Below are 10910 nucleotides of genomic sequence, written 5' to 3'. Positions count from 1 at the left end.
CATTCTCCAGAATAGAACACATTTTGGGTCATGAAACAGGTCTCAATAAATTTAAAACCACTGAAATTATACAAAGCACTTTCTCTGATCATAATGAAATGAAGCTGGAAACCTTTAATAGGTGGAGGACTGGAAAATTCACAAATTTATGGAGGTTAAACAACACACTCTTAAACAATCAGTGGATTATAGAAGAAATTACAAGATAAATCAGTAAATATAATGAGACAAATGAAAATGAGAACCCAACATTTCAAAATTTTTATGACAGAAAACTTCTAGGGAACAAATTAATACATATTGGGACAGAATCCATCAGACAGAAGTAGGAGGTTCTAAACAGTTCAGTTAGATTGGTCAGATCCAGGTGACTTCCAAGGCTTCTACAATTCTGTGTCTCTAAGAATGGCCTACACACAAAAAAGTTCCATTTTACTAGGTTATTCTCTATCAGACATCTGTTTTGGAAGTGATCCAGTCCCGGAAGGCAGTCACTATAGTATAAACACCAGGCTTATTAGGTTGGCTGCATTCATCTTCCCAGCTCATTGTTTCAGCAAGGTACCGGATATCTGTAGCATCTGAACTAACCATGGTCCTCCAGAGTCACCCTTTCATTGGAGTCTCAGAAGGTGAAGAGAAAGAAGGTGGGGCTGGTATGCATCTCTTTGTCCTTGCAAGGAGCCAGCACATAACATACTCAGAGTTATGGCATCATTGTAAACTTGAGGTTTGTTGCATATTTTAGTGTCTATGAGATCCACTTGAACTTGCCAAAGATGATTTTGACTGTTACCATCATTTTGCAGTGCTTCAAGTCCTGTCACAAACATCTGATCACCTGGGTTGAACTCATGGAAGCATCAGGGAGACAAATTCTGTGTACTGCATTTCTGTAAGGAACAGGTTTAGAAAGCTCTGTGGTGAAATGTCATAGTCATGTGATAGATAATTGTGTTTTTCATGGACAATTATCCTCCTGAGGCCATGTTTCATTTTTGGAGGCTTTATTTTTACTCCAAAGGAAGCAGTCCATCTTGCTGGGTCCTTATACATTCTAAAGCAGTGAGCAGCACTCACAAGCCATGTGCCATTAATTAAAGTTTCTCCACAGCAATGGTTCCTATCCCATTGCAGGCTAACTGGCTATGGCCATTCACCCTCTTCAACCTCTGTCCCACCAGTGATCCTCAGACTCTGGCTTGTAGATTTATTATTTAGTGTTCCACAGCAATTGTTCAGATAGTTGTCCATTTCTGTCTTGTTGATTTTTTTTTAATTTCAACTGATTCAGGATCTACTTTAGAAATTGGTCCTACAGCATCTTGAATTTTCTGTGTAGAAAATGTTGAATATATATTTATATTTATATTTTTATTTAGTTTTGTACTTATATTTATGGTTTCAGGATCCTCAGAGTGAAATCTAAAAATCAGCAGCATGTGAGCCAACACTCCATGTTCCTCTTGAAGGAGTTATGGTTCCATGGTGGTGATGGACTAGGAAAGATGGAAGTTAGTGCTACACCACCATTGTTATTTAACATTGTGCTGGAAGTTCTAGCTGAGCAATTAGGCAAGAAAACGAAATAAAAGGCACCTAAATTTGAAAGGAAGTAAAACTTTCACTGTTTCCTACATGTAGAAAGTCCCAAAATAATCTACAACAAAACTACTAAAACTGCTAATTAAGTTCAGCAAAGTGGCAGGATACAAGATCAACACTCAAACATCAGTAGTGTTTCCATATACTAGTAAGGAGAAATCTGAGGAGGAAATCAAGAAAAAAAATTCTATTTACAATAGCAACTAAAATAATCAAATATTTAGAAATAAATTTAACCAAGATGTAAAGGACCTATAAACAGAAAACTACAAAATATTGCTAAAAAAGTAAAATAAGACCTATATAAATGGAAGGACATTCTTTGTTCATGAATTGGAAGACTAAATATCTTAAGATGTCAATTCTACTCAAATTGATTTACAGATTCAACGTGATCCCAATCAAAAAGTCCAACAGCCTACTTTGCAGAAGATGGCAGTTAGGAGAGACAGGGCAAAAAAACACCTCTGTGAAAAATGCTAGATAAAAGTCAGAAAGTGACTCAGAACACCAGTTCCAGTGATGCATCAGCTGGACAAGGTCTGCTAAATCCACAGGGACCATGCACTTGGTGAAATCAGGAGCCTGCATTCTGAAACAAGTAAGCTTGCTGAATATCTGGCAGCCATGCTGTGGTTTGGGGAAACTGTGGGTTGGCATTTGGAGTTGGACTATTTTTTTTTTTTTAAACCCAAAAGTGGCTGCAGATATGGCAGCAAGAACCGCACAGTGAAGTGTGGCAGGAATGGCATCCCCACAGCCTGTGGGTACGCCTCAGTGTCTGGAGTGGATGATAGCCTTTCACACATCCACTGCTAATTGTCTTGGAGCAAGGAAGGCAGAGATTAGCCAAAAGGGGAAAAAACCATGACCCTTAGAGCCATCTTCCCAGTGGGTTGGGAACGCTCCTGCCCAGCGCTGGCACCACAGCCCAGAGCTGTGCCAAAAAACCCAGCACGACAGGAAATGTTTCCAGCAATGCACACACACACCACAATATCAGGTGTGGACAATAGCCTTTCACACACCCACAGCTAATTGTTCCAGAGCTAGGAAGGCAGAGCTGTGCGAAAAGAGGGAAATTAACATGCCCCATACAGCCATCCTTTCAGCAGGCTGGGAACACCCCTACATGGCCCTGCAGCCCAGAACTTCCCTTGAGGGACAGCATGCACTTGTGACATAGCACAGCATTCCCTCAGCAGAGGCCCTAGAGGGCTCAGCTTGGAAGAGGGACCGACTCAGAAGTCCCAAGGACTATACACTAATACCAAGGACTTGTGGGTCAGTGGCAGAGACAAACTGTGGTGAGACTGAACTGAAGGTTTAGACTCTTGCAACAGCCTTAAATCTCCAGGAACACCTGGGAGGTTGATTATTAAAGCCGCCCTCCCTCCCTAACCACTCAGACACACACCCCACATTCAGGGTGGAAAGCACCAACTACCACGCAAATCTAGTGCACCAATTGGACCCACACAAGAATCAGACCCCCACAAACCACAAAGAAAAAGTTGGGGAGAACTGGCTTGAGGGGAACAGGTGGCTAACAGACGCCACATGCTGGTTAAAGTGTACACCACCAAGCTGTAGATATGGCAAATTAGAGATAAGTCTTTGAATTAGCCTACATATCCTAAAAGAACCCTATCAAGTTAAGCAAATGCCACGAGGCCAAAAGCAACAGAAAATTTTAAAGCATATGAATAAGCCAGACAATATGGATAACCCAAACCCAAACACCCAAATCAAAAGATTAGAGGAGACACAGTACTTGGAGCAGTTAATCAAAGACCTAAAGGCAAACAACGAGAGCAAGGCACAGGATATAAAGGACATGAAGAAGACCCTAGAAGAGCATAAAGAAGAAATTGCAAGGGTAAATAAAAAGATAGATGATCTTATGGAAATAAAAGAAACTGTCGACCAAATTAAAAAGATTCTGGATATGTATAGTACAAGACTAGAGGAAGCTGAAAAATGGATCAGCGACCTTGAGGACCACAGAAAGGAAAATGAAAGAACAAAAGAAAGAATGGGAAAAAAAACTGAAAAAATCAAAATGGACCTCAGGGATATGATAGATAATATAAAATGTCCAAATATAAGACTCATTGGTGTCCCAGAAGGGGAAGAGAAGGGTAAAGTTCTAGAAAGAGTATTCAAAGAAATTGTTGGGGAAAACTTCCCAAACCTTCTATACAACATAAATACACAAAGCATAAATGCCCAGCGAACTGCAAATAGAATAAATCCAAATAAACCCACTCCAAGACATATTCTGATCAGACTGTCAAATACTGAAGAGAAGGAGCAAGTTCTGAAAGCAGCAAGAGAAAAGCAATTCACCACTTACAAAGGAAACAGTATAAGACTAAGCAGTGACAACTCATCGGCCACCATGGAGGTGAGAAAGCAGTGGCATGACATATTTAAAATTCTGAGAGAGAAAAATTGCCAAACAAGAATTGTTTATCCAGCAAAGCTCTCCTTCATATTTGAGGGAGAGCTTAAATTTTTCACAGAAAAACAAATGCTGAGAGGTTTTGCTAATAAGAGACCACCCTATTTGAGATACTAAAGGGAGACTTATTGACAGAGAAACAAAGAAAGGAGAGAGAGATAGGGAGAAAGGTTCAGTTCTAAAGAGATTCAGTATTGGTTCATTAAAGGACATTAAGAGAGAGAGGGAAAAAATATATCTGATAAACATAAACCAAAGGATAGGATGGCTGATTCAAGAAATGCCTTTACAGTAATAACATTGCATGTAAATGGATTAAACTCCCCAATTAAAAGACATAGATTGGCAGAATGGATCAAAAATATGAACCATCAATATGTTGCATACAAGAGACTCATCTTAGACACAGAGACACAAAGAAATAGAAAGTGAAAGGATGGAAAAAAATATTTCATGCAAGCTACAGCCAAAAGAAAGCAGGAGTAGCAATATTAATCTCAGATAAAATAGACTTTAAATTCAAGGATGTTAGAACAAAGAAGGCCACTACATACTAATAAAAAGGACAATTCAACAAGAAGAAATAACAATCGTAAATGTTTATGCACCCAATCAAGATGCCACAAAATACATGAGACAAACATTGGCAAAACTAAAGGAAGCAATTGATGTTTCCACGATAATTGTGGGAGATTTCAACACATCACTCTCTCCTATAGATAGATCAACCAGACAGAAGACCAATAAGGAAATTGAAAACCTAAACAATTTAATAAATGAATTTGATTTAACAGATATATATATAGAACATTACATCCCAAATCACCAGTATACACATTCTTTTCTAGTGCTCATGGAACTTTCTCCAGAATAGACCATATGCTGGGACATAAAACAAGCCTCAATAAATTTAAAAAAATTGAAATTATTCAAAGCACGTTCTCTGACCGTAATGGAATACAATTAGAAGTCAATAACCATCAGAGACTTAGAGAAGTCACAAATACCTGGATGTTAAACAGCACACTCCTAAACAATCAGTGCATTAAAGAAGAAATAGCAAGAGAAATTGCTAAATTTATAGAAACGAATCAAAATGAGAACACAATATATCAAAACCTATGGGATGCAGCAAAAGCAGTACTGAGGGGGAAATTTATAGCACTTAATGCATACATCAAAAAGGAAGAAAGAGTTAAAATCAAAGAACTAATGGAGCATCTGAAGAAGCTAGAAAATGAACAGAAAACTATTTCTAAACCAAGTAGAAGAAAAGAAATAACAAGGATTAAAGCATTAATGAATGATATAGATAACAGAAAAACAATAGAGCGAATAAATAACACCAAGAGTTGGTTCTTTGAGAAAATCCACAAGATTGACAAGCCCCTAGCTAGACTGACAAAATCAAAAAGAGAGAAGACTCATGTAAACAAAATAATGAATGAGAAAGGTGACATTATTGTGGATCCCAAAGAAATTTAAAAAATTACAAGAGGATACCATGAATAACTGTATGCCAACAAACTGGATAATGTAGAGGAAATGGACAATTTCTTGGAGACATATGAACAACCTAGACTGACCAGAGAAGAAATAGAAGACCTTACTGACCAATCACAAGCAAAGAGATCCAATCAGTCATCAAAAAACTTCCCACAAATAAATGCCCAGGGCCAGATGGCTTCACAGGGGAATTCTAAACTTTCCAAAAAGAACTGACACCAATCTTAATTAAACTCTTTCAAAACATTGAAGAAAACGGAACACTACTTAACACATTTTATGACGCTAACATCAATCTAATATCAAAACCAGGCAAAGATGCCACAAAAAAGGAAAACTACAGGCAAATCTCCCTAATGAATATAAACGCAAAAATTCTCAACAAAATATTTGCAAATCAAATCCAAAGACACATTAAAAAATCATACACCATGACCAAGTGGGCTTCATTCCAACAGCCTACTTTGCAGAAATGAAATTATGAAATTTATTTGGAAGAGTAAATGGCCCTGAATAGCCAAAAACATCTTGAAAAAGAACAAAGTTGGAAGACATACTTTCTGAGTTTAAGGCATATTACAAAGTTACAGCATGGTCAATGAGCATGGTGCTGGCATAATGATAGACATATTGATCAATAGAATCAAATTGAGAATTTGGAAATAGACCCTTACATCTGTGGTCAATTGATTTTTGACAGACCTGCCATGTCTACCCAACTAGAACAGTCTCATCAATAAATGGTACAGGGAGAAATGGATACCCATGTGCAGAAAATAAAGATGGATCCTACCTCACACCATACACAAAAATTAACTCAGAATTGATCAAAGACTTAAATATATAAGAGCCAGGACATAAAACTCCTAGAAGAAAATGTAGTGGAGCACCTTAAGGTCTTCTGGTAGGTAATGGTGTCTTGGACTTTACATCCAAAGCACAAGCAATGAAAGAAAAAATAAAGAAATGGGACCTCCTCAAAACTAAAAACTTTTGTGCATCAAAGGACTTTATCAAGAAAGTGAAAAGGCAGCTTCCTTAATGGGAAAAAATATTTGAAAACCTCATATCTGCTGAGTTTAATATCCAGAATATATAAAGAAATCCTACAACTCAAGAATAAAAAACAACCCATTTAAAAAGTGGGCAAAAGACTTGATGTTTTTCCAAAGAGGAAGTGCAGATGGCTGAAAAGCAAATGAAAAGATGCTCAGCATTACTAGTTATTAGGGCAATACACATCAAACCACAATGAGATATCCTTTCACACCCACCAGAATGGGTACTATTAAAAAGAAAAAACAGAGGATGTGGAGAAACAGAAATTACTTTACCACCATGGAAGACAGTTAGGTGTTTCCTCAGAAAGCTAAATATAGCATTGCCATATGATCCAGCCATCCTGCTACTACCTATATACCCAGAAGAACTTAAAGTAGAGACTCAAACAGACATTTGTCCACCAATGTTCATACCAGCATTATTCACAATTGCCAAAGATGGAAGTAATCCAGGTGTCCTTCAACTGATGAATGGATAATCAAAATGTGGTACATATGCACAATAGAGTATTATTCAGTGGTAAAAAGGAATGAAGTCCTGATGCATACAACAACATGATGAACATTAAAGACATTATGTTGAGTGAAATAAGCCAGACAAAAAGGACTTTTATTGTATGACTTCATTGATATGAAATAATTAGAATAGGCAAAGTCATAGAGTTAGAATCTAGAATATAGATTACCAGAGGATGGGGTGGGGGTAGAAAGTGGGGAGTTGATGCTTAAACTGTGCAGAGTTTCTACTTGGGTTGATAGCAAAATTTTGGTAATAGATGGTGTATTAGTTAGGGTTCTCTAGGGAAACAGAATCAATGAGAGATATCTATGAATATAAGATTTATAAAAGTGTCTCAAACAACTGTGGGTATGCATGAGTCCAAATTCCATAGGGAAGGCAGCAAACTGGCAACTCCAGTGAAGATGTTCGATGAACTCCTCAGGAAATGAACTGGTGACTTCGATGAACTCCTCAGGAAATGAACTGTCAACTTTGATGAATGTGTTTGATGAACTCCTCAGGAAATGAACTGGCAACTTCGACAAACTATTCAGGAAACACTTCACTGGTCAGCCAAAGAAGAAGTGAAGGTCCTGTATCTGTCTTGCTTAAAAGTCTTCAACTGTTGATTGGATTGAAATCCAGCTAACTGCATTTTCTCATTGCAGGAGAAATGCCCTTTGTTGATGTCATCAGTCACAGCTGCAGTCAATTGACTGATGACTTAATAAACCAGCCTGTTGGTTTATTAACCAGACACAAACATCCTCACAGCAATGGTTAGGCCAGTGCTTGCTTGACCAGACAGCTGGGTACAATCACCTGGCCAAGTTGACACATGACCCGAACCATCACAGATGGTGATGATGGTAGCACAACATGTGGACATAATTAATAGCACTGAATTATACATGAACATGGCTTAAAGGTGAAATTTTAGGCTGTATATTTATTACTAATACAAAAATTTAAAAAATACATAGGGCTCACAACACAGTGAATACTATTGTAAATGGAGTATAGTTAATAGTATAATTATAAAAATGTTCTTTCATGAATTGTAACAAATGTAACACACTAATGCAAGTTGTTAGAAATTGGGTGGTATATGGGAACTCTGCATTTTATACATGATTTTTCTGTATTCCTACAATTTCTTTAATAAAAAAATGCAAAAAAGAAAAAGAAAAAGAAAGAAAACTGAGGTTTTCAGCATGGTGTAACTGAGTTAAAGATTTATGATTTGCAAGATTAAGTAAAAGCCCTGTAGTCCTAAGTATAATTTATGATGTATTTATCTAAAAATATGTAACTACATACAACTATATAGTGATATATATAACTATATACAACTATATATGAAAACACTCATATGCATATATACATACACATATATAAATATCCTAATTTTGTCCAATGGAAAAAAAATGGCTAACAGAAGTGATGTGCCCCCCATATCATGGCTTCTCAATAGTATTTCCCCTTAAAAGGAACCAAGCTCCTTGGATAAATGGTTAATTCAAGGTCTGGGGCAGGAAATGTACAAGATGAGTCCAGAACATTTTATCATACCAGAAAGCAGGGAAACTATTAAAGACTATTATAACTGTATCAAAAGAATTCAGAATCTAACTTGATGAAACCCCCAGTAACCAAATTTGGGACAATGTGAGAATAAATAAGGATAAAATCTGCAATGGATTGAAATACATCAAACCTGTTTAAATCCATAATTCATACAGATACAAAAGATGCAACATCAACAACCTTAATGGTCACCTTTTGAGAATGCTAAAGAATGAGATCATCATTTTGAAAACTGGTAAATAAACAGAAGCAGGCATTTTCTGAGTAAACTGTATCTCAAAGTAGTTAGGTAGTTGTTGGGGTTTAAGTCTTTTTATAGGCCAATTTCCACTCAAAAATGAAAAATGAATGATAGAATAATATCATTTTGCAACCCTAATGAATTAATGAATTTATACAAAAGACAATTAATGTTTAAACAACATATGATGTGTACAATGAAATTGTTTAGCCATAAAAAGAAATGAAGTTCTGATATCTGGTACAACATGGATGAAGCTTGAAGACATCATATTGAGTGAAATAAGTTAGAAACAAAAGGGCAGATATTGTATAATCTGATTCATAGAATCAGAAACTAGAATACAGGTACCTTGGGCTGAGTGGAGGTAGGGAATCAGGCATTTATACTGAATTGATATGGAATTTCTGTTTGGGGTGATGGAAAAGTTTTGGTTGTGATGGTAGCAATTACTGTGAATGTAATGTTTCATTGAATTGTATATCTGAACGTCAATAAAACAGGTAACTTTAGGTTGTATATGTGTTAGCAGAAACAAACAAGCAAACATACAACTGTACAACACAAGTGAACCTTAATATAAAACATGGACTATAGTTCAGAGTATAACTATAATAATATTGTTTCATAAATTATAACAAAATTACCACACTAACACACAATGTTAATAGGGAAAATTGTGCATGTGATGGGAGTATATATGTGAACTCTGAACTCTGGACTTTCTGCACAATTTTTCCTATTATAAACCTACAACTGCTCCAATAAAAAATTGCAAAAAAGGAAAAGATCATCAGTTGTTGATAGCTTAAAAAATAGGGTCACTCAGCGATTAATAGTTCTTGATAAAAATACACATAACCATGAGTAGTCTTGTAGGACCAAAATGATATAAAACAAAATCCTGAATTAGATTAAGCAATAGTTATAACTCCCAATTTATAGGAAGTACAAGACACAGAGGAATGGGTCAACTAACACCATGGGGTTACAATCACCAAAATCCATAATGAGGAGACTCTAAAGGACAAATGACTTAGTTTATACAAAAATAACATCAAAGAGAAGAAATATCAGATGGAGCCCCACATCAAGCCAGATTTTGGCCAGCAAAGTGAGGGCATAGGAATCCCACAGTTTCATCTCCCCAGTGTGGATAGCTTGTGCTCAGATGCAAAGCAGATTCTAAGGATGATTAAGTTACTGAACATTGCCATCTGCTAGACAGTCCAGAAGATACAAGGGAATTGAAACACTTTTCAAAGATGCTCCAGACCCTTTCTTAGGACCACAGGAGCTGTGGTCCTAACAGGTTTCCATGCTCTGCATGGAAACCTGGCCCCATTTTGACTGAGAAATATGGAAGACCCAGCTGTTAAAGTGGGCTCTAAAACCAACCAAGGTCTCGCTGGCTAGCAAAAACAGAGTATCACTGGAAGTAAGCAGATTTGTATTACCACAGACAGTGAATTTGGTGGGGTACCCAGTGCCTGCCTCCCATCTCTGTGGTAGGCCATGGTGGGTGATTTGGGGGGGAAGACTGGGGTGCAGAGCCAATCTGACAGCTGGCCAGTGAGAGAAACAAAGAAAAGATAGAGATCAAGGACAACAAACAAGAAAACCCTAGGCAAAAGAGAGAAAAAGAGAGAAAACAACTTCCAGAATAAACTAATCAGAAAAAAAAAAAAATCATAAGCCATACCAGGAAACACAAAAATATGGCCCAGTCAAAGGAACAAACTGAGATTCAGGAGTTGAAACAACTAATTAAAGATGTTCAAACAAATCTTCTAAACCAAATCAATGAGTTGAAAGAAAATGTGACAAAAGAGATGAAGGATATAAAGAAGACACGGGGTGACCATAAGGAAGAATTTGTAAGCCTGAAAAAACAAATGGCAGAACTTAAGGGAGTGAAAGGCACAACTGAAGAGATGAAAAACA

At 36.9% G+C, this 10910-nt stretch overlaps 1 pseudogene; it reads right to left on the bottom strand.

Moving 5' to 3' along the window:
• Nucleotides 1-450: 450 nt before the first annotated feature.
• Nucleotides 451-6284, bottom strand: LOC119537291 (annotated as a pseudogene).
• Nucleotides 6285-10910: the final 4626 nt, after the last annotated feature.

The sequence above is a fragment of the Choloepus didactylus genome, chromosome 6 (assembly GCF_015220235.1).
Source record: "Choloepus didactylus isolate mChoDid1 chromosome 6, mChoDid1.pri, whole genome shotgun sequence".
In the NCBI taxonomy this organism is placed as follows: Eukaryota; Metazoa; Chordata; class Mammalia; order Pilosa; family Megalonychidae; genus Choloepus; species Choloepus didactylus.
This window is presented reverse-complemented; position numbering and strand designations above follow the sequence as displayed.